General features: G+C 41.8%; 1 long non-coding RNA gene across 2 annotated transcripts in view; it reads left to right on the top strand.

Annotated features, from left to right (window-relative positions):
- Positions 1–18,754, top strand: part of LOC311602372 — a 73,953-nt gene that overhangs the window by 29,857 nt on the left and 25,342 nt on the right. For both annotated transcript variants that reach the window (XR_014780737.1, XR_014780738.1), the window contains exon 4: positions 4,792–4,925. This is a non-coding gene — a long non-coding RNA (uncharacterized lncRNA). The remainder of the gene's footprint in view (positions 1–4,791; positions 4,926–18,754) is intronic.

Raw genomic sequence — 18,754 nt, 5'->3', positions numbered from 1 at the left:
ATTACAGGTTCAAACCCGGGCCACCCCTCCCATGCACTGGCACAGCAGATGCGGGGAAGTGGTCTCGAGTCTCAATTGAGAGGGGTTTTTATAGTTTTTAGATAAAGAAATGGGTTTTACCATATATAATTGGATGCTATTTGGGCAGAAAAGCTGCAAGCAGGGAGTTACAAGCCTTGCCGTTTCATGGTTGGGTAATAGGTGTAGGGGCAAGCTGGCCTATCATAGAAAACATTGGTTGAAGCAGTCATGGGGGCGTTAGAAATTTTGGCCTGGCTTCCCCTAATTGGTTGTGGCTAAGTGGGAGACCATCTGCTGGTCAGCTTGACCAGCAGAGAGTATATTTGGACTTTCCCAAGGTGAGCTGATTGTGTTGCTAGGGAATATTTATTTTTCTGTTTAGACTAGTTTGTGGTTTTTCAGGACTCTGGGTTCAGCCCTTGGCTAGGTTTAACACAAAATGGAGTTTCTTTTTCAAAATGGCGTTTGTCTGATCCTTTCAAGAGTACTGTCTGCTCTTCCACAAGTCCTGAGTTTGATTCCCAGCAACCACAGGATGGCTCAGACCATCTATAATATAATCTGATGCAGGTATACATGCAGACAGAGCACTGTATACAAAATAATAAATAAATACATCTTTTAAAAACAACTGTATAATAAAACTCACCAAAATAAACAAACAAAAACTCCACAGCTTCCCCCTCCCCTTACCCCTCCCCCTCCCGTGCCCACCAACCCCACACTCTCCAGGACTCCATCATGAGGGTGAATGAACCCCTACGCCAGCCAGCCGTGGCTTCCCCTACACACTCCAGGACCCTGCCAAGAAGATGGAGGGAGGACCACATAAACCCTCAGCCCCCCTCCCCCACCCCTCTGTCACACAATTACTTTGTAATCTCCATAATTCCATCACATAGGCAGAGAAAACCGCTTAAGCTTCTGGCTTCTCCCTCTGCTGGCAATAAACCTCATGACATTTCCCCGCACTCCCAGTCAATGTTCACCCGACTCAAGCTGAACCGCTTAATTGATATCCCAGTCGGGCTACAGATTTAAGATAAAACAGTCAACGAAGATGATATTCACACCCCTTGAACTAAATTCTTCCTCCAGGGTCAGGTTGCCACTTTCAACAGGCCCCAGGATTGGCAAGACAGCTGTCGCTCTTCCCTGGCCAGCTCGGATTTTTTTTTTTTTAAACAATGGGAGGAGCTATACAGAGATGAAACTCTCGCCTCCCTCTGGAGCTTTTTGGATAGCCTTAGCTTGCTACGACCCTGGCTTTCCCTTCCCACAAGCCCTCTCCAGCTTCTCTTTGACCTCATAAAAGAAAATAAAAGCCTCTCCTCCCCCATAAACCCTCTAGCCCCACCCATTCCATCCCAGGATTGGGCAGGCGCTGCTGTGGTAGACGGGGGAGCTGTAACACTTGGGGTGGGGTGGTTTGGCCCCACGGGTGAAGCCAAACTCCCACCCCAGCCACCCCAGCGGTGCCAGAGCCTATTGCAGTGCAGTGTACTGCCATGTTGGAAATGTGCCTGGTGGCGGTTGGTCGCCAGCCTCAGGAGGTGGGAGGCAGCACGCTACCACCCCTGACCCTACCTGGGCCAGCTGCTGGAGCAGCAGTGACTGGAGCAGCAATGGTGGGATGCAAGGAGGAGATGATGCTTGGGTGGAGGTGTCAGGAGAAATGGAAAATAAAGAAGGCCTTTCTCATGTGCGACCCCAATGCCCCTAAGCAGTCTGCCCTTGATAATTTTTGCCCAGTCAAAAATTTAATGGGCTTCTGCCTTGAGTTCTAAAAAGACTGATTCTGTTATTACACATTTATTATAAGTAATGCCTGTCACGGGAATACCTTTACAGATTAAAACTGATAATATTCCATCATATGTGCCCAATGATAACATAAAACATGTTACTGGTATACTTAAATCCTACAGGTCAAGCAATTATAAAAGGATCTAACAGCACCTTAAAGTAAATGCTCACCCTAGAAACCTACAAGAAGAGCATCTTGACTGGTGGATCAGGGCCCTGGGGGGTCTGCTCAAACTATTGCACTAACCAAGGACAATACAAGCAGTAAACATCAAACCCCTACTCATATCTACCTAATGGACAGGACATTCTCCACAGTTATGTGGAGAACAGGGACTGACTCTGACATGAACTCTGGTGCCCCATATTTGATCACCTCCCCTTGGTTGGGAGGCCTGATGGCACTCAGAGAAAGGATAAGCAGGCTACCAAGATGAGACTTGATAGCCTATGACCATATAGTGGGGGAGGAGGTCCCCCTCAGTCATAGACCTAGGGGAGGGGAATAGGGTGAAAGAGGGAGGGAGGGAGGAACGGGAGGATACAAGTGATGGGATAACAATTTAATTGCAATCTGAATAAATTAATACAATTAAAATAAAAAAATAAATGTTCACAAGACAAAAGGGGGATAAGGTCTCCCAGACATAGGTTAAATGATATTTTATTGACTTCAAAAAATTTTAAATGTCAATGAGCCAGGTAGCACAGCTGCAAAAACAAAAACAAAAACAAGACACCAAAGCACTGGATTTTAGAAAGGGCTGCTGAATTAAATCAGCTTATATACCTTAAGGATGTGTTAACCACAGAATAAGTCAGGAAATGTGTTGTGTTTGCTAAGAGGTTTTGCTCTTGTTTCAATAGGAAGCAAAAGGCTGTGGATTCCTTCATAGTTAATAAAAACTAGATTTGGCCAGGAAAGACCCCCTGAAAATCTTGACTGCAGACATGGAAAAAAGGGCCCCAGAAGAGGCACAGAACAGGAGATATAAATGGTGATTGTCTCACACGGAAGCGGCTCAGGAGCCTGCCTGAGACCTTGATGTCCCTGTAGTAGCCAATGATCTGTCCTGGGAGGCACGCTGCTGCTGCTGCTGCTGCTGCTGCTGCTGCTGCTGCTGCTGCTGCTGCTGCTGCTGCTGCTGTGTCAGTGAATCTAGACTGATGGAACCGAGCATACAAATGCTCAGAGATTTCCTGTGCGATCTCCGGCACGCTATGTGCCCAACACCCCTACCCCATGGTTCTCAAACCCTCTGATACCATGACTTCTTCCCCTCCTTGGCCCCGTACTGGCCATTAGGACTTTCCTCCTCCTGCCCCCTGTTTCATCCAATTTCTAAAACAGCAAGTAAGCAACATTGCCAGAGTCACTACCAACCAGCTTCTGGTTCAATATCAAACCATTCCCACCCTAGAGGCTGGTGACTATGAGATACTTTCCTTTTATAAAAACAAAAAGGGAGCCATATGTATGGGGCCAGGGAGCCATGCAACTTGGGAAGCCAGCCTGGAGCAAGAGTGATGCTAAGGCATGTCCAAACCCGGAAAAGCTTGTCTTGAGACCAGCAGGAGTAGGAGCAATTCCTTCCTGCCCTGGACCTGCATGTCCTGGCACATGTAACCTTATGTACTTACCACTGACTGAGAGTATGCATTGCATCCACCCACCCTGGCTAAGCTTTCCTCCTTCCAGTCCAGATCTGTGCACAATGAACCTAGACACTTCAAGGGAAGAAACACAAACGGGGCAGCACTTTCCAATGTACCCAAGGACCATCTGCCCAGGGGTGTCACTGTGCACAATGGGATGGGTCTGCTCACAGTTACTAATTAATAAAATGCCCCATAGGCTTGCCTCTAGGCAATCTGGTTCTCAAATGAGGCTCCCCAATCCATGTGAAGTTGACATAAAAATTAGCCAGCACAACTAGTCAGGCAAGTTGACTAGACTGGGCTGGAACGCAGGGTGTACAGCTTGGACCAAGCTTCCAGACTGGGAAGAGCACAGGCAGAACTAGCCAGACTCTGTTGGCAACAGCAAATGGGACTAACTGAATTCAGTATCATTACATTTAAAAAGTATAATTAGCAATCATATAGAAGGCCACCATATGGGAGCACAATTTAAACCGTATTTTAATAAAGTTATTACTTTTTTATTTACATAATTATGTCTGTAGCCTTTTTAGTAAGAGTGATCCTCATAGGCTCATATGTTTGAATACTTGGTCTGCAGTTGGTGGAACTGATTCGGAAGGATAAAGATGTGTACTTTCATGGAGAAGATGTGTCACTGGGGATGGGCTTTGAGGTTTCAAAAGACTCAGTCCATTCCCAGTGTGTCTCCTTATCTCTCCCTCATACTTGTGGATCAAAATGTGAAAATATAAGCCCAATTAAATACTTGCTTTTGTAAGTTGCCTTGCACTTGTGTCTTCGAGGTTTTACAGTCCATAGTGGTGAAACAAAGACATGTTGACAGGAAGAAGAAAGACTTCACAATACCATTCTATCTGTTTCATGGTTGCTATCTCAACATGCAATAGCTCGGCTACTTCTGTAAGCAAGCCTCCTATTGTGATATATATATAAGTTGTCTTGGCCATGGTCTTAGTTAGGGTTTCCATTGCTGTGAAGAAACACCATGACTGAGGCGACTCTTATAAAGGACATTTAAAGGACAGTTTCAGAGGTTTAGTCTATTATTTATCATCATGGTGGGGAGCATGGCAATGTTCAGGCAGAAAAGGAGATGGGGGAGTTCTATATCTTGATCTACAGGCAGCAAACAGGGGACTTTTCATTTCTTCACACATCACTCTGTTTGCTAAGTAGCTTTGAAATAGAGTAAGGTAGAAAAGACCAATTATTAGATTCTGGTTTATTGATTTACTTTGTGATTTACATTGCTTGCACTACCTATTTACCAAGCGTGACTTCACTTGCCACCCAAAACAGGATGACCTGGAGAAATAGCTGGAGAAGAACCTGGAGAAACAGCTGAAACAATATGTTATTGCGCTTAACAACTTGCAGACTGTTGCCCTTAACAACCTGCTGACTGCTGCCCTTAACAACCTGCTGGCTACCAAGTAAGTATCTACAAATTTTTGCTGGCTGGCTTGCCCCACCTTGTGGTCTTAGAGTATAAATGCAAATTGGACCTGGGATTGAAACCTTTCAAGAGCTGTCTGGGCTTTGGTCCAGCGGTGACATCACCTCTCTCCCACTTTCACTGGTGTCAGGGTGCTTATTTGGAAAAGATCTCCACAACAGCTATAATCAGCAAAAGTTCATTGAGCAAGTAAGCAAATACATGACATCTCTAGGGCCACTCACCCTCTTGGCAGTTGCAGCTCCCCAAATTCTTTTCATCTTTATGCCTGTGTTGTTCAATTTATGGTTGTTTGACATATTTTTCTTAAAATATAATTACATCACCTGCTTTTTTTTTTTACTTTACTCCCTCCAGCTCCTCCTAAGTCCCCTCCCTCCAACTCTGTCCATATTCCCCACTCCCAGTTTTAGCTGATCCTTCTTAGATTATTATCAGTACATATAGACATATATGCACGAAGACATAAATGTAACCTGCTGAGTCTATTTTCTTTGTGTATGTATGGTGTGGGAGCTGGCCACCTCTACTGGAGAATCAATTAGGGGACTTATTCCTGGGAGAGGCTAACTCTCACTCTCACTCTCAGCAGTTATCAGTTGCCTGTATTACCTTGTCCAGGGCTATGACCCTGTGAGATTTTTCACCTTCCTTAATTAGTATTTCCATTGATATTGTCACTCTTCTGCTCTTGTTTACATAGTCATTTGTATGAGAACTGTTTCACAACATACTTCCTGGTTATTCTGGCTTTTACAATCTTCCTGACTACTCTTTCTCAGTGTTTCCCAAGTCATAGATTCAGGAACAGGGTTATAGATGTTATATCCATTGGGGCTGGACTTCCTATGACTTCCTATTGATCTCTGCATTGTATTCATGTATTAGTCAGGGTTCTTAGATTGGAGAGAATATATATATATATATATATCCAAGATTTATTAGACTACCTTGCAGGCTGTGGTCTAGCTAGCCCAACAATGGCTGTCTCTGGACAGAAAGTCAAGAATCTAATAGTTGTTTGGTCTATGAGGCTAGATGTCTGAGATGGTCTTCAGTATATACTAGAATCTTTAAGAAGTAGGTTCTTCTATGCTGGTGAAGGAGGGACAAATAATGTCAAGGTTGTTTGATAAAGCCTCAAGGAATCTTTAATATTTACCTAAAAACTAATACACAATGCATGTAAGGAACTTACAGCATAGGCCTGACAATGTTCCACACAAGAACCATAAACCAAGTGACTCCCCAAACAATATTGACCATGGCCATCACCCTTGGTTGCCTCTCAGAAATGAAAGGTAAGTTTCTATTATTGAGGACACTGAGCATTTGGGACACAGAGCTCAGATTTTTTGAGCTGAATCTAACTTGAAAGCTTCATTCATGTAGTTTAACTTCCATGGTACTAGTTCCACAAATTTCTAGACCCATGGAGTTTGTTGAGAAAAACCTGATCAGGAGAAACCACTTCAAACTGCTCTAATGTAGGTCGTAAATAATCCTGAGAAACCCTTAAGCAGACAACCGAAGGAAGAAGGCGAGAGGAGTTTTGAGAGGCCAGGAGTATAGCTCAAAAGCTTTATGTTCACATGGGCAGAAAGGGGAGAACCCCAAATAATGACAATAAGCATCTTTAAGAGATAAAAATTCCCAGGCAGTTTTTATTTTCTACTACTGGCTTTTCAGAATTTCTATGACAAGTATGCATTCTTTTGAGGAGGAGTGGGATGAGGTAAAATGGAGCGGGGGAGAAAACCTATGGTAATTGGCGCCCCTACTCATGTGTCTGACTAGGTAATCAGTTACATCAGATGATCAATCACAGTACTGTTGCTAAGTTGCCAATTACTCCTTGTCTATTCTTGCTCTTTTGAAGTCCAAATATGGAGATGCTCAGGTGTGACATTGCTGGAAAGAAAAACATTTACTTTAAAATCCTGAACACGTTGTAAATGTTTAATGGCCCAGCACTAGGGAACAGGTTAAGACAGACAATGTATTCCGAAGGTGGCATTCTGTGTTGCATTGCAAGCTTCATAAGATAAGAAAAACAGCATAGTTCAGTATAGACTTTTTAAAAAATAAAAGCTGTTCATTTGAAGAGAAGGTTTATGGTATTTCATATCTAACAGTTTATGGTTCACTTTTAAACCCACAGAAATTCTTAGTTAAGATTCTAATGCATGCTTTCCAGCTTTTCAGATATGTAGAAGTATATTTTTAGCATTAGAAAATGATGAATATAGCTTTAGTTCAGGGATTCTCCTCATTTTACCTCATAGCTTCCCTTTTAGATGACAGGCTTCTAGAGACTGGTGGCATTATCTTTGATATGGTGCCAGTGCCGGCTTCTTCTAAGTGTGATACTTTTAAATGTGATCTGCTAATGCAGATTTCCACTAAATCTCATCTCAGGCGATGAGAAAGGAGGAGGGGCAGAGGATAGGAAATGAGAGCAGAGGAAAGAGAAGCCAAAGTCTTCTTCCTAGATTAAGAGGCTCGTGTTAACCAGCTGTGGTGGCATATGCCTGTAATCCCAGCACTCAGGAGGCAGAGGCAGGTGGATCTCTATGAGTTCAAGGCCAGCCTGATCTACAAAGTTAGTCCAGAACAGCCAAGGCTACACAGAAAAAAAAAACCCTGTCTCGAAAAACAAAAATAAAAACAAAAGAAAAGAAAGAAAACTATGCAGGGACTGGATCTAGGCCCCCTACACAGATGTGGGCAATGGCCAGAACAGGCCTCACATGGGTCCCCTGTAAGGGGAGTGGAGGCTGTCTCTGATATGGACTCTGTTGCCTGCTTTTTGATCACTTCTCCCTGGTGGAGGTGCCTTTCCAGGCCACAGGGGAAGAGGACATGCTCAGTCCTGATACAAATTGATGAGCTGGAGTGGGTAGAAAGGAGGCTCCCCTTTTCTGAGGAGCAGGGAGGGGGGTGAAGGGAGGGAGGACTGGGAGGTAAGGAGGGATGGGGCTATGATTGAGATGTAAAGTGAGTAAATTTTAAAAAGAGGCTCATGTTAGGTAATCACAAAGTAGGTAAGTTCCTCAGACCATCTTGTGAAGGGGTTATAGAAAAAAAGATGAAATAGATCTGGTGTTTTTCCTTAGTGAATATCATCCCCATGGTTAATTATTCCTATTGTGCTTGTGCGTATCTGATTAAAATACATCTCATTTAAAAATCGATTGGGAGCAAAAGGCTCAAATCAAAGTGAACAGTCAACCATCAAAGTTCAAGAATTGGTCTTATATTTCCTCCGCTGAGCCCTACAATGCTTCACCGTGTGTGTATGGGTACATGAAGTGCACATGTGAGTGTAGGTCAGGCATTCATGGTAGATAGCTTTCTCTATCACTTTCCAAATTGTATGTGGAATCAAGTACTCTCACTGAAACTAGAGCTTGCCAGTTTGGCTAGACTGGATAGCCAGAAAGTCCCAAGGACCTTCCTGTCTCACCATGCCTTTAAAAAAATGGATGCTCAATTTGAACCCCAGTTCTCATGCTTGTGCAGCAAGGACTATACTGACTGAACAAACACCCTAGCCCCAATTTGCTTCTTTTTAAAGCAATGTCTATAATCATAAAATCTGTTTTTCATTTTTGGTAATATATATAAATGTGGAAGGAGGAAATCTCACAGAGTCCTACCCCTAAACCCCACTTCTTAGACTTGGTTCCCAAAGATACATTCCACCATTCCTACTCCCATCTTCCCACCTACCCAGTGGCCAGGCCCCTGCCCCCAATTACCATAGACTCCTGCTGCTCAGGTGCAAGCCACAACTTTCAGAAGAACAAGTGAGTGATGTGCCTGCCAGCTGAATTGCCCCACTCCTAGCTTCAGACTCCAGAGACTCATTCTACTGCCCCCCTCTCCACCTCACCACCTGCCCTTCAGTCTGAATCCTGCCCCCAGTTCCAGCAAAGCATGCTGCTCAGGTGCAGTCCACAACAGGTCAAAAGAACAGAGCCCTCTGCTGCACCAAAGGCTAAGTTACTCACTAGAAGACCAGCCCCCAATCTGGTCAGAGACTCCCTACTGGATCAGAGGTCACATTGGCCACCAGAAACTCAGGCCACACAGAACAGAATACCAAAGAGGAGACATAAACCAAGGAATGAAACACCCATCCAACAAAGACAAACCCAGAAACTAGCACTGGGACCTATAATAACCCCAAACCCTGTACAATAAAAGAGCTTCTGGAGGTATCACCATCCCTGCTTTCAAGCTGTGCTGCAGATTTGTAGTAATAAAAATTACATGGTATTGGCATAAAAACAGACACAGTGATCAATAGAATTGAAGACCCAGATATAAATTCACACACCTATGGACACCTGATTGTTGATAAAGTAGCCTGAAATACACAATGGAAAAAAGAAAACATCTTCAACAAATGGTGCTTGTTTAACTGGATGTCTGCATGCAAAAGAATACAAATAGATCCATATCTATCACCCTGCATAAAACACAACTCCAAGTGGATGCAATACCTCAACATAAAACCAGGTACACTGAACCTGATAATAGAGAAAGAGAGGGATGGCCTTGATCACATTGATACAGGAGAAGACTTCCTGACTTCTGCTGCCTTCAAAACACACCTTAGCAACAAAGATAGACATTACCACCGAGCAAAGGGCTGGAAAAAGTTTTACAAAGCAAACAAATCCAAGAAACAAGCAGGAGCGTGTTCTAATATCTAGTAAAATAGACATTCAACCAAAATTAATCAAAAGAGATGAAGAAGAACACTTCAAGTTCATCAAAGGAAAAATCCACCAAGAAGACATCTCAATTTTGAACATCTATGCCTCAAATGCAATAGCACCCACATCTGTAAAAGAAACATAATAAAACTTAAATCACACATTGGTAGATTTCAACACCTCACTCTCACCAATGGACAGATCATCGAGATAGAAACTAAACAGAAATGATGACACTAATAGGCATCATGAATCAAATGGATCTAACAGATATCTATAGAACATTTCACCCAAACACAAAAGAATATATCTTCTTCTCAGTACCTCACAGAACCTTCTCCAAAATTGACCATATACTCAGTCACAAAACAAGCCTCAACAGATACAAGAATATTGAAATAATCCCTCGTATCTTATCAGACCACCATAGACTAAAGCTAGACCTCAACAACAGAAACAACAGAAATCCTACAAACTCATGGAAACTGAACAACTCTCTATGACCACTGGGCCAGAAGAAATAAGTTAATTAATTAAATACTTTCTAGAATTCAATGAAAATGAAGGTACAACATATCCAAACTCACAGGACACAATGAAAGCAGTTCTAAATGCAAAGTTCCTAGCACTAAGTGCCTTCATAAAGTAATTAGACACTGTCAGCAGAACAAAGCGACAGCCTACAGACTGGGAAAAGACCTTCACCAACCCTTCATATGACAAAGGTCTAATATCCAAAATATATAAAGAACTCAAGAATTTAAACACCACAAAACCAAACAGCCTAATTGTGAAATGGGGCTCAGAACTAAACAGAGAATTCTCAACAGAGGAATATTAAATGGCTGAGAAACACTTAAAGAAATGCTTGTCCTCATTAGTCATCAGAGAAATGCACATCAAAACAACACTGAAATTCCATCTTACACCCATCAGAATGGCTAAGATCAAAACCTCAAGTGACACCACATGTTGGCGAGGATGTGGAGAGAGAGGAACACTCCTTCATTGCTGGTGGGAATGCAAACTAGTACAACCACTTTGGAAAGCTATCTGGCGCTTTCTCAGAAAACTGGGAATAGGGCTTCCTCAAGACCCAGCTATCCCACTCCTTGGGGTACCTACCACACAACTGGGACATATGCTCAACCATGTTCATAGCTGCCTTATTCATAATAGCCAGAACACGGAAACAGCCTAAGTGTCCCTCAGTAGAAGAATGGACTAAGAAACTGTAGTACATTTACACTATGGAATACTACTCAGCTATTAAAAACAAGGAATTCCCGAAATTTGTGGACAAATGGATTGAACTAGAAATTATCATAATGAGTGAGTTCACCCAGAAGCAAAAAGAGACAAACTGTATATACTCACTTATATTGAGACACTAGTCCAAGGGATACGTCCCATGAAAAACTTTACTTACTAGGAAAGTGGGCCAGAGGATAGGACATCCTATTGAGACTTTAGGTAAGAGTAGCATGGAAGAATGGGGAAATAGAAGGATCCACAGGGTCCTGGAAACCTACAAGAAGAACTTTATGACAGGTGGATCTGGGTCTTGGCGTCCTCCTCAAACTAAGGTACCAGCCAAGGAGAATATAGCCAGTAAACTTTGAACCCCTACGTAGACCTAGCCGATGAACAGGATATTCTCCACCGTTGAGTGGAGAGTAAGATCTGACTCTCACACAAACTCTGGTGCCCCTTTTCTGACCACGTCCCCTGGATGGGGAGGCCTGGCAGCACTCAGAGGAAGGATAGCAAGTTACCAAGAAGAGGCTCGATACTCTAAGAGCATATATAGGGGGAGGAGGTCTCCCTCAATCACAGACATAGGGGAGGGGAGAAGGGGGGAAGTGGGAGGGAGGGAGGAATAGGAGGATACAAGGGAAGGGCTAACAATTGAGATGTAATATGAATAAATTAATTTAAAAATGAAAAAAAGTAATTAGAGAAGTATCATACCAGCAATGTAAGAGCACATCAGAAAGCTCTAGAACAAAAAGAAGCAAACATACCAAAGAAGGATATATGGCAGAAAATAATCAAACTCAGGGCAGAAATCAATAACAGAACCAAAGAGAACAATACAAAGAATCAATAAAACAAAAAGTTGCTTCTTTGAGAAAATCAACAAGATAGACAAACCCTTAGCCAAACTAATTAAAAGGCAAAGAAATGGTATCCAAATTAACAAAATCAAAAGTGAAAACAGGGGCATAACAACAGACACTGAGGAAACCCAAAGAATCATTGGGTTTTACTTCAAAAGCCTGTACTCCACAAAACTAGAAAAATTAAACAAATTGGATGGTTTTCTTGATAGATTCGACTTACCAAAGTTAAATCAAGATTAGGCTAACAATCTAAATACTTCTATATCCCCTAAGGAAATAGCAGCAGTTATTAAAAGTCTCCAAACCAAAAAAAAATCCCAGGACAAGATGATTTTAGCACACAATTCTATCAAACTTTCAAAAAAGAGCTAATACCAATATTCCTCAAACTATTTCACAAAATAGAAACAGAGGAACACTGCAAAACTCATTCAATGAAATTACAGTCACCCTGATACTTAAACCACACAAAGATGCAACCAAGAAAGGGATATAAGGCCCATACCTAAACAAAACAAGGCAATATACATCAAGCTTGTAGCCAACATTACACTAAATGGAGAGAAACTGAAAGCAATTCCACTAAAATCAGAGACAAGGCATGGCTGCCCACTCTCTCCATATCTCAATTTAGTACTAGAAGTTCTAGCTAGTGCAATAAGACAACTAAAGGAGATCAAGGGGATACAAATTGGAAACGAAGAAGTCAAAGTATCACTATTTGAGAATGGTATGATAGTATACATAAGTGAACCACAAAATTCTACCACAGAACTCCCACAACTGATAAACACCGTCAGCAAAGTGGTGGATACAAAATTAACTCCAAATAAATTAGTAGCCCTCGTTTATACCTCTCAACAAAAGCGATCTACAGATTTAATGCAAATCTCATTAAAATACCAACACAATTCTTTACAGACCTTGAAAGAACAAAACTCAACTTTATATATATATATATATATATATATATATATATATATAAACAGAATAGCTAAAACAATTCTGTACAATAAAAGAACTTCTGGAGGTATCACCATCCCTGGTTTCAATTTGTACTACAAAGCAATAGTAATAAAAACCACATGGTATTGGCATAAAAACAGATGGGTTAATCAATATAATCAAATCAAGAACCTCAAAATAAACCCACACACCTATGGACAGTTGATTTTTGACAAAGAAGCCAAAACTGTACAATGGAAAAAAGAAAGAATCTTCAATAGATGGTGCTGGTCTAACTGGATGTCTACGTGTAGAAAAATGTAGATAGATTCATATTTAATCCTGCACAAAACTTAAGTCCCAGTGAAGCAAAACTTCAGCATAAAACTTGATACACTAAAAAAAAACTTGATACACTAAACCCAATAGAAGAAAAATGGGGGATATCTTTGAACTCATTGGCACAGGAGACAACTTCCTGAACAGAATGCCAGCAGCACAGGCTCTAAGATCCACAATTACTAAATGTGACCTCAGCCAGGTTTGAGGACTCACATCTTTAATCCCAGCACTCCAGAGGCAGGGGAAGGCAGATTGTTGTAAGTTTGAGGGCACCCTGGTCTACAAAGCAAGTCCAGGACAACCAAGGCTACACAGTGAAACCCTGTTTCAAAAATAAATAAATAAATAAATAAATAAATAAATAAATAAATAAATAAGACCTCATGAAACTGCAAAGTTTCTGTAATGCAAAAGGTACTGTCAACAGAACAAAACAGCAGCCCACAGATTGGGAAAAGACCTTCACCAATCTTACATCTGACTAATTAAGGGCTGATATCCAAACTATATAAAGAACTCAAGAAATTAAACACCAAGAAATCAAATACTCCAATTTAAAAATGGGGTACAAAGCTAAACCAAGTATTCTCTACAAAGGAATCTCTAATGGCCGAGAAGCACTTAAAGAAATGGTTAACTTCCTTAGCCATCAGTGAAATGCAAGTCAAAATGACCCTGAGATTCCATCTTACACCGATCAGAATAGCTAAGATCAAAAACTCAAGTGACATCACATGCTGGCAAGGATGTGGAGGAAGGGGAACACTCCTCCATTGCTGGTGGTAGTGGAAACTTGTACAACCACTTTGGGAATCAATTTGGTGCTTTCTCCGAAAATTGGTAATAGTGCTACCTCAAGACCCAGCTATACCACTCCTGGGCATATACCCAAAAGATGCTTCACCATACCACAAGGACACTTGCTCAACTATGTTCAGGGCAGCTTTATTTGTAATAGCCAGAATCTGGAAACAAATTAGATGTCCCTCAAGCAAAGAATGGATAATGAAACTGTGGCACATTTACATAATGAAATACTACTCAGCTATTAAAAATAAGGAAATCATGAAATTTGCAGGCAAATGGATGGGACTAGAAAGGATCATCCTGAGTGAGGTAACCCAGACCCAGAAAGACACACATGGTATGCACTCAGTTATAAGCAGATATTAGCCATATACTACAGAATAACCATAAGACAATTCACAGACCAAAGAAACTAAATAACAAGGGAGGGCCAAGGGAGGATGCTTGAATATCTCTCAGAAGGGGAAATCAAATGGACATTGGAAATGTGATAAAGAGAAAGAACTATGTAGGAAAGGGGATGAAGAGGGGAACAAGGGAGGTCTCCTCGAATCTCACTGAGGTGGGGAAATAGAATATACAACAGAAGTGGATGAACAAGGAATTGGGTAAAAGAGGGCAAGGGGAAGCAAACAAGGGGGAAGAGAGGTGAGAGGGCTTGGAGAGAAAAGGGAAACCGAGGATAGGGGCATCTTTGAGATAAGCTGGAGACTTGTGACAGGCTAGGCTCCAGGGATTATATGGAGATTTCTCTAGCTGAGCCTCCTAGCAGTGGAGGACATGGAGACCTAGGCAGGCAGACCTATAATGGTGAGAGGGGAACACCAATCCACCAACAAACCCTTTGACCCAAAATATACCCCTGCCTACAAGATGTGCAAAGATAAAGATAGCAACTGAGGATATCTCCAACCAATGTCTGGCCTAACCTCAGACCCCACCCCATGGGAGAGAGCCCACCCCTGACACCATTAATGATCTCTGCTATGTTTATAGACAGGAGCCTAGCATAACCGTCCTCTGAGAGGCCCCCACCCAGCAACAGCAATCAGATGCTGAGACTCACAGCCAAGCATTAGGCAGAGCTCGGGAGTACTGTGGAGGAGTGGGAGGGAAGGATAGAAGGACCCGGAGGGGATAACAACACTGTAAGAAGACCAACAGAGTCAACTAACATAGACCCATGGGAGCTGACAGAGACAGAAGCATCAACCACAGGGCATGCATGGACTGGACCTAGGGTCCCTACACATATGTAACAGTGGGCAGTTTGATCTTCATGTAGGTCCACTAGTAAGGTGAGCAGATGTTATGACATGGACTCTGTTGCCTACTTTTCCATCACTTCTCCTTAACTGAGCTGTCTTGCCTGGCCTCAAGGATGAGGATGAGCTCTGTCCTGATGTGACTTGATGTGCTGGGGTGGGTTGGGGGGCTCCCCTTTTTTGAAGAGAAGGAAAGGGGGCAGAGAAAGAGGGTGGGAGGGTGGGACTGGATGGAGAAGAGAAATGTAAAGTGAATATATAAATTTAAAATAAATAAATAAAAACTAATAAAAGTAACAGTCTAATGGACTTAAATTTTTTTAAAGAGAAAAAAGTTATAAGCTTTTCCTTTCTACATGTGGATATCAAACTTTGACTTAAAGGTTTCTAAATGCTTATGTATTTAAAAATAAATTATTAATTTCTGTGAAAAATGTTCTAAGTCTGTTAAATACCAAAAAAGAAAATATTCTGAGTGAAGTAACCCAGACCCAGAAAGACACATAGTATATACTCACTTATAAATGGATATTAGCCATTATGGTACAGGATAAACATACTACTTTCCACAGACCCAAAGAAGCTAATTAAAAAGGAGGGCCCAAGGGAGGATGCTTGAATCTCCCTTAAAAGGGGAAATAAAATAGATATCAGAAGTAGGATGAAGAGAGAGAACTGGGCGGGAGAAGGTGTGGAACGGCAACAAAGGTGGGGATCAAGTGAGGTGAGAGCAAGAGTTAGAGGTGAGAAGGCTGGGAAAGAGAAGGGAAATCAAAGCCTGGGATATCTCTGAGACAGGAGATGGGGTAGGCTTTTGGGAGGATATGGGGGTGACTCTAGCTGAAACTTCTAGCAGGCGGGATATGTAGACTGAAATTGCTACCTCCTATACCAAGGGCAAGACTTTCAGTGGAGGGAATGGAACACCAACCCACACACACACACAAAACATTCAGCCCAAACTTTACCTTGCCAACAAGGTATGCAGAGATAAAATGGAGCAGAACTTGAGGGAATGGCCAACCAATGCCTGGCCCAACTTGAGACTCACCCCATGAGAGAGGACAACACCTGACACTATTAACAGTATTCTGCTATGCTTACAGACAAGAGCCTAGCATAACTGTCCTCTGAGAGGCTCCACCCAGCAGTAGACTGAAACAGATGCAGGAACCCACAGCCAAACATTAGGTGGAGCTTGGAGAGTCTTGTGGAAGAGTGGGAGGAAGAATAGAAGGACCCAGAGGGGACAAGAACTTCACAAAAAGACTAACAGAGTCAACTAGACTAGGTCCATGGATTCCCAGACAGGAATTATCATCTAGTTAAGGCACCAATGACACAAGAGCCAACAGTAATTAGCAGAAGCAGAATGGTCAAAGGCCTTGTGATGACTGACATCAGAGTTACTAGCTGGAAGGATTCTGAAAATGGACAGAACACCAGTCATAGTTATTTCATCTCAAGTCCCCTTTTGTACTGTTCTTTAAGTACAGCCATATTATAATCCCAAATGCTTTGTATAAAAACAACAATTGTCTCTTAAAACAATATTATACCTCTTTGTTCTGCATAAAGAAGGCCAAGTACCCTATCATATTGTAGAACTATTTAAGTTAATGTATCTACCTGGTATGTCAATTGGCATTATATGCAGCTATGTTGTCCCCTATGCCAGGGAGTTTCCTTTTGACTTAGCATTTCAGCATGTTAGGGGGAAGATATGATGTGTTCTCTTTTGTAACTACTTACAGCTGAAACTAGAGTGTTGCTGTCAGGGCCCAGTAAGGCTGAAAGACTAGGCACAGGCTGGGTAATGGGGCATTCATCAGAAGCATCTGATTAGCTGACACAGCTGAAGAGACAGAGAGCAACAGCATCAACTGGATTGGTTTACATCAGCTTTCAGCAAGTCCAGAGCTCAGCAGTTTGCAGTGCGCAGGTGCTCCATGAATGGTGTCTGTCAGCCAGGTAGAAATCTGCTGAGACAATATAGGCTAGGGACAGAAGTTAAAATTTAGGGACATATCTTAGATTTGGAACTTTCGGGCCCACAGTTCTAGCAATTGGAGAAGGGAGGAGTTTCAAGATCAGAAGAACACTCTTATTCTCAGGAATAGACAGGTGGGGAAAAGTAGGCTGTACTTACCAAGAGTCCATTTGACCTGTGACAGGTGGATCCAACCAAGACTTATTAGTTCTTTGACTCCTTGAAACTTACATGAATTTTTAGTTACAAAAAGAGGTAAAGTTTCTAGATAGATTAGCATTAATCTGTATTGAAAGCCACATTGTAAAATAGCTGGAATAGATGTATACCGTTGAGTTCTTGCAAAAACTTAAGTTTCGGGCAAAAAAAAAAGCATGAACATTTTTCCTTTGTCCAAAAAACCACTTATATGTTTTTAGCCCAGTGAGAAATATCTTTAAGTCTTTATTTAGAAAACAACCAAAGGAAATTTAAAATCTTGAGCTTGTGACCAAATAGTAAGTAGTCAGTGCTCTACCAGTTTATCAGAACTCCATTGATGAATGTTAAAACTCTGAGCATTTGAAATCTTAGCATAACAATAGCATGGAAGGGGAAGAGAAATTTAAAGCATTTCCCATTTTTATATTTTTTTCTAATTTAAAAAATTACTAGATATTTTACATATATTTATATTATTACACACATATATATTATTACACAATAAACTACCTACAGCAAGAAGCCATTTTATATTATTAAATCATTTTCTTACACCATCAGAACCTAAGTTTTCATATCTTCAGACCTTTATATATCTTACATTTTCTTTCCATCTAGTCATTTATCAGAGACATTAGTAGTTACTATTAAGAACAGTCATTGCAAGGTATATTCCTTTAGTGAAAAGTTACCCTGATACCTATTTGTTCTTTAATGTGAAGCAGAGCAGAACTGTCTTCCTTTTCCTAACAAGAGACCTAGACACTTTAACTACCTAATGAACTGACTAATGAACTAACAAGGTGGCTGCAGGGTTGGGGGAAGGAGCTGGCTGCCTGCTGCTGCCAAGCTGACAAAGCTACAGTAGCCTAGCCATCAATGTCATCGGAAATATGAGGATACATTATAGCAGAAAGTACACCCCAAATGGCTTATGTATATCAATGCAAATAACAGAGCCTAGGCCATTAACTAGATGGTCATCCCAGGCTCCTGCGATCTCCATGGCATTAGGAATAGAGGTACTAGGGCAAAATCAGTCTTCAGCCACCAGGTCCAGAAGATGAGAGGCTTTCCTGTAGAGGAAGAATATGAAGGGACTGACCTTACACTGCCTAGGCAAAGTGGGGCAATCAACTTTTCAGTGTCCTGCTTGTCCACAGTTTGGGCTGGATCATGGTGGCAGGTGAGACATTGGGGCAGCTCACCCAGTGGCTAGCATTACCACAATCTGTGTGGAATAATTGTTGCCATATCCCCATCATCTTCTAGGAGATCTTGGGGGAGGGGTACTGCTAGGAGCTGGAATCTCTATCTATATCATAGTGAATTTAAACTTCTTAAATGCCATACTCACCAGATCTCTAACAAGTTTGAGGACCATTATCTATTAAGTATATGTGAGCTAA

This window comes from Acomys minous (assembly GCF_964271855.1).
Source record: "Acomys minous genome assembly, chromosome: 7".
NCBI lineage: Eukaryota > Metazoa > Chordata > Mammalia > Rodentia > Muridae > Acomys > Acomys minous.
The sequence above is the reverse complement of the archived record's forward strand: the minus strand, read 5'-3'. Positions and strand labels throughout refer to the sequence as shown.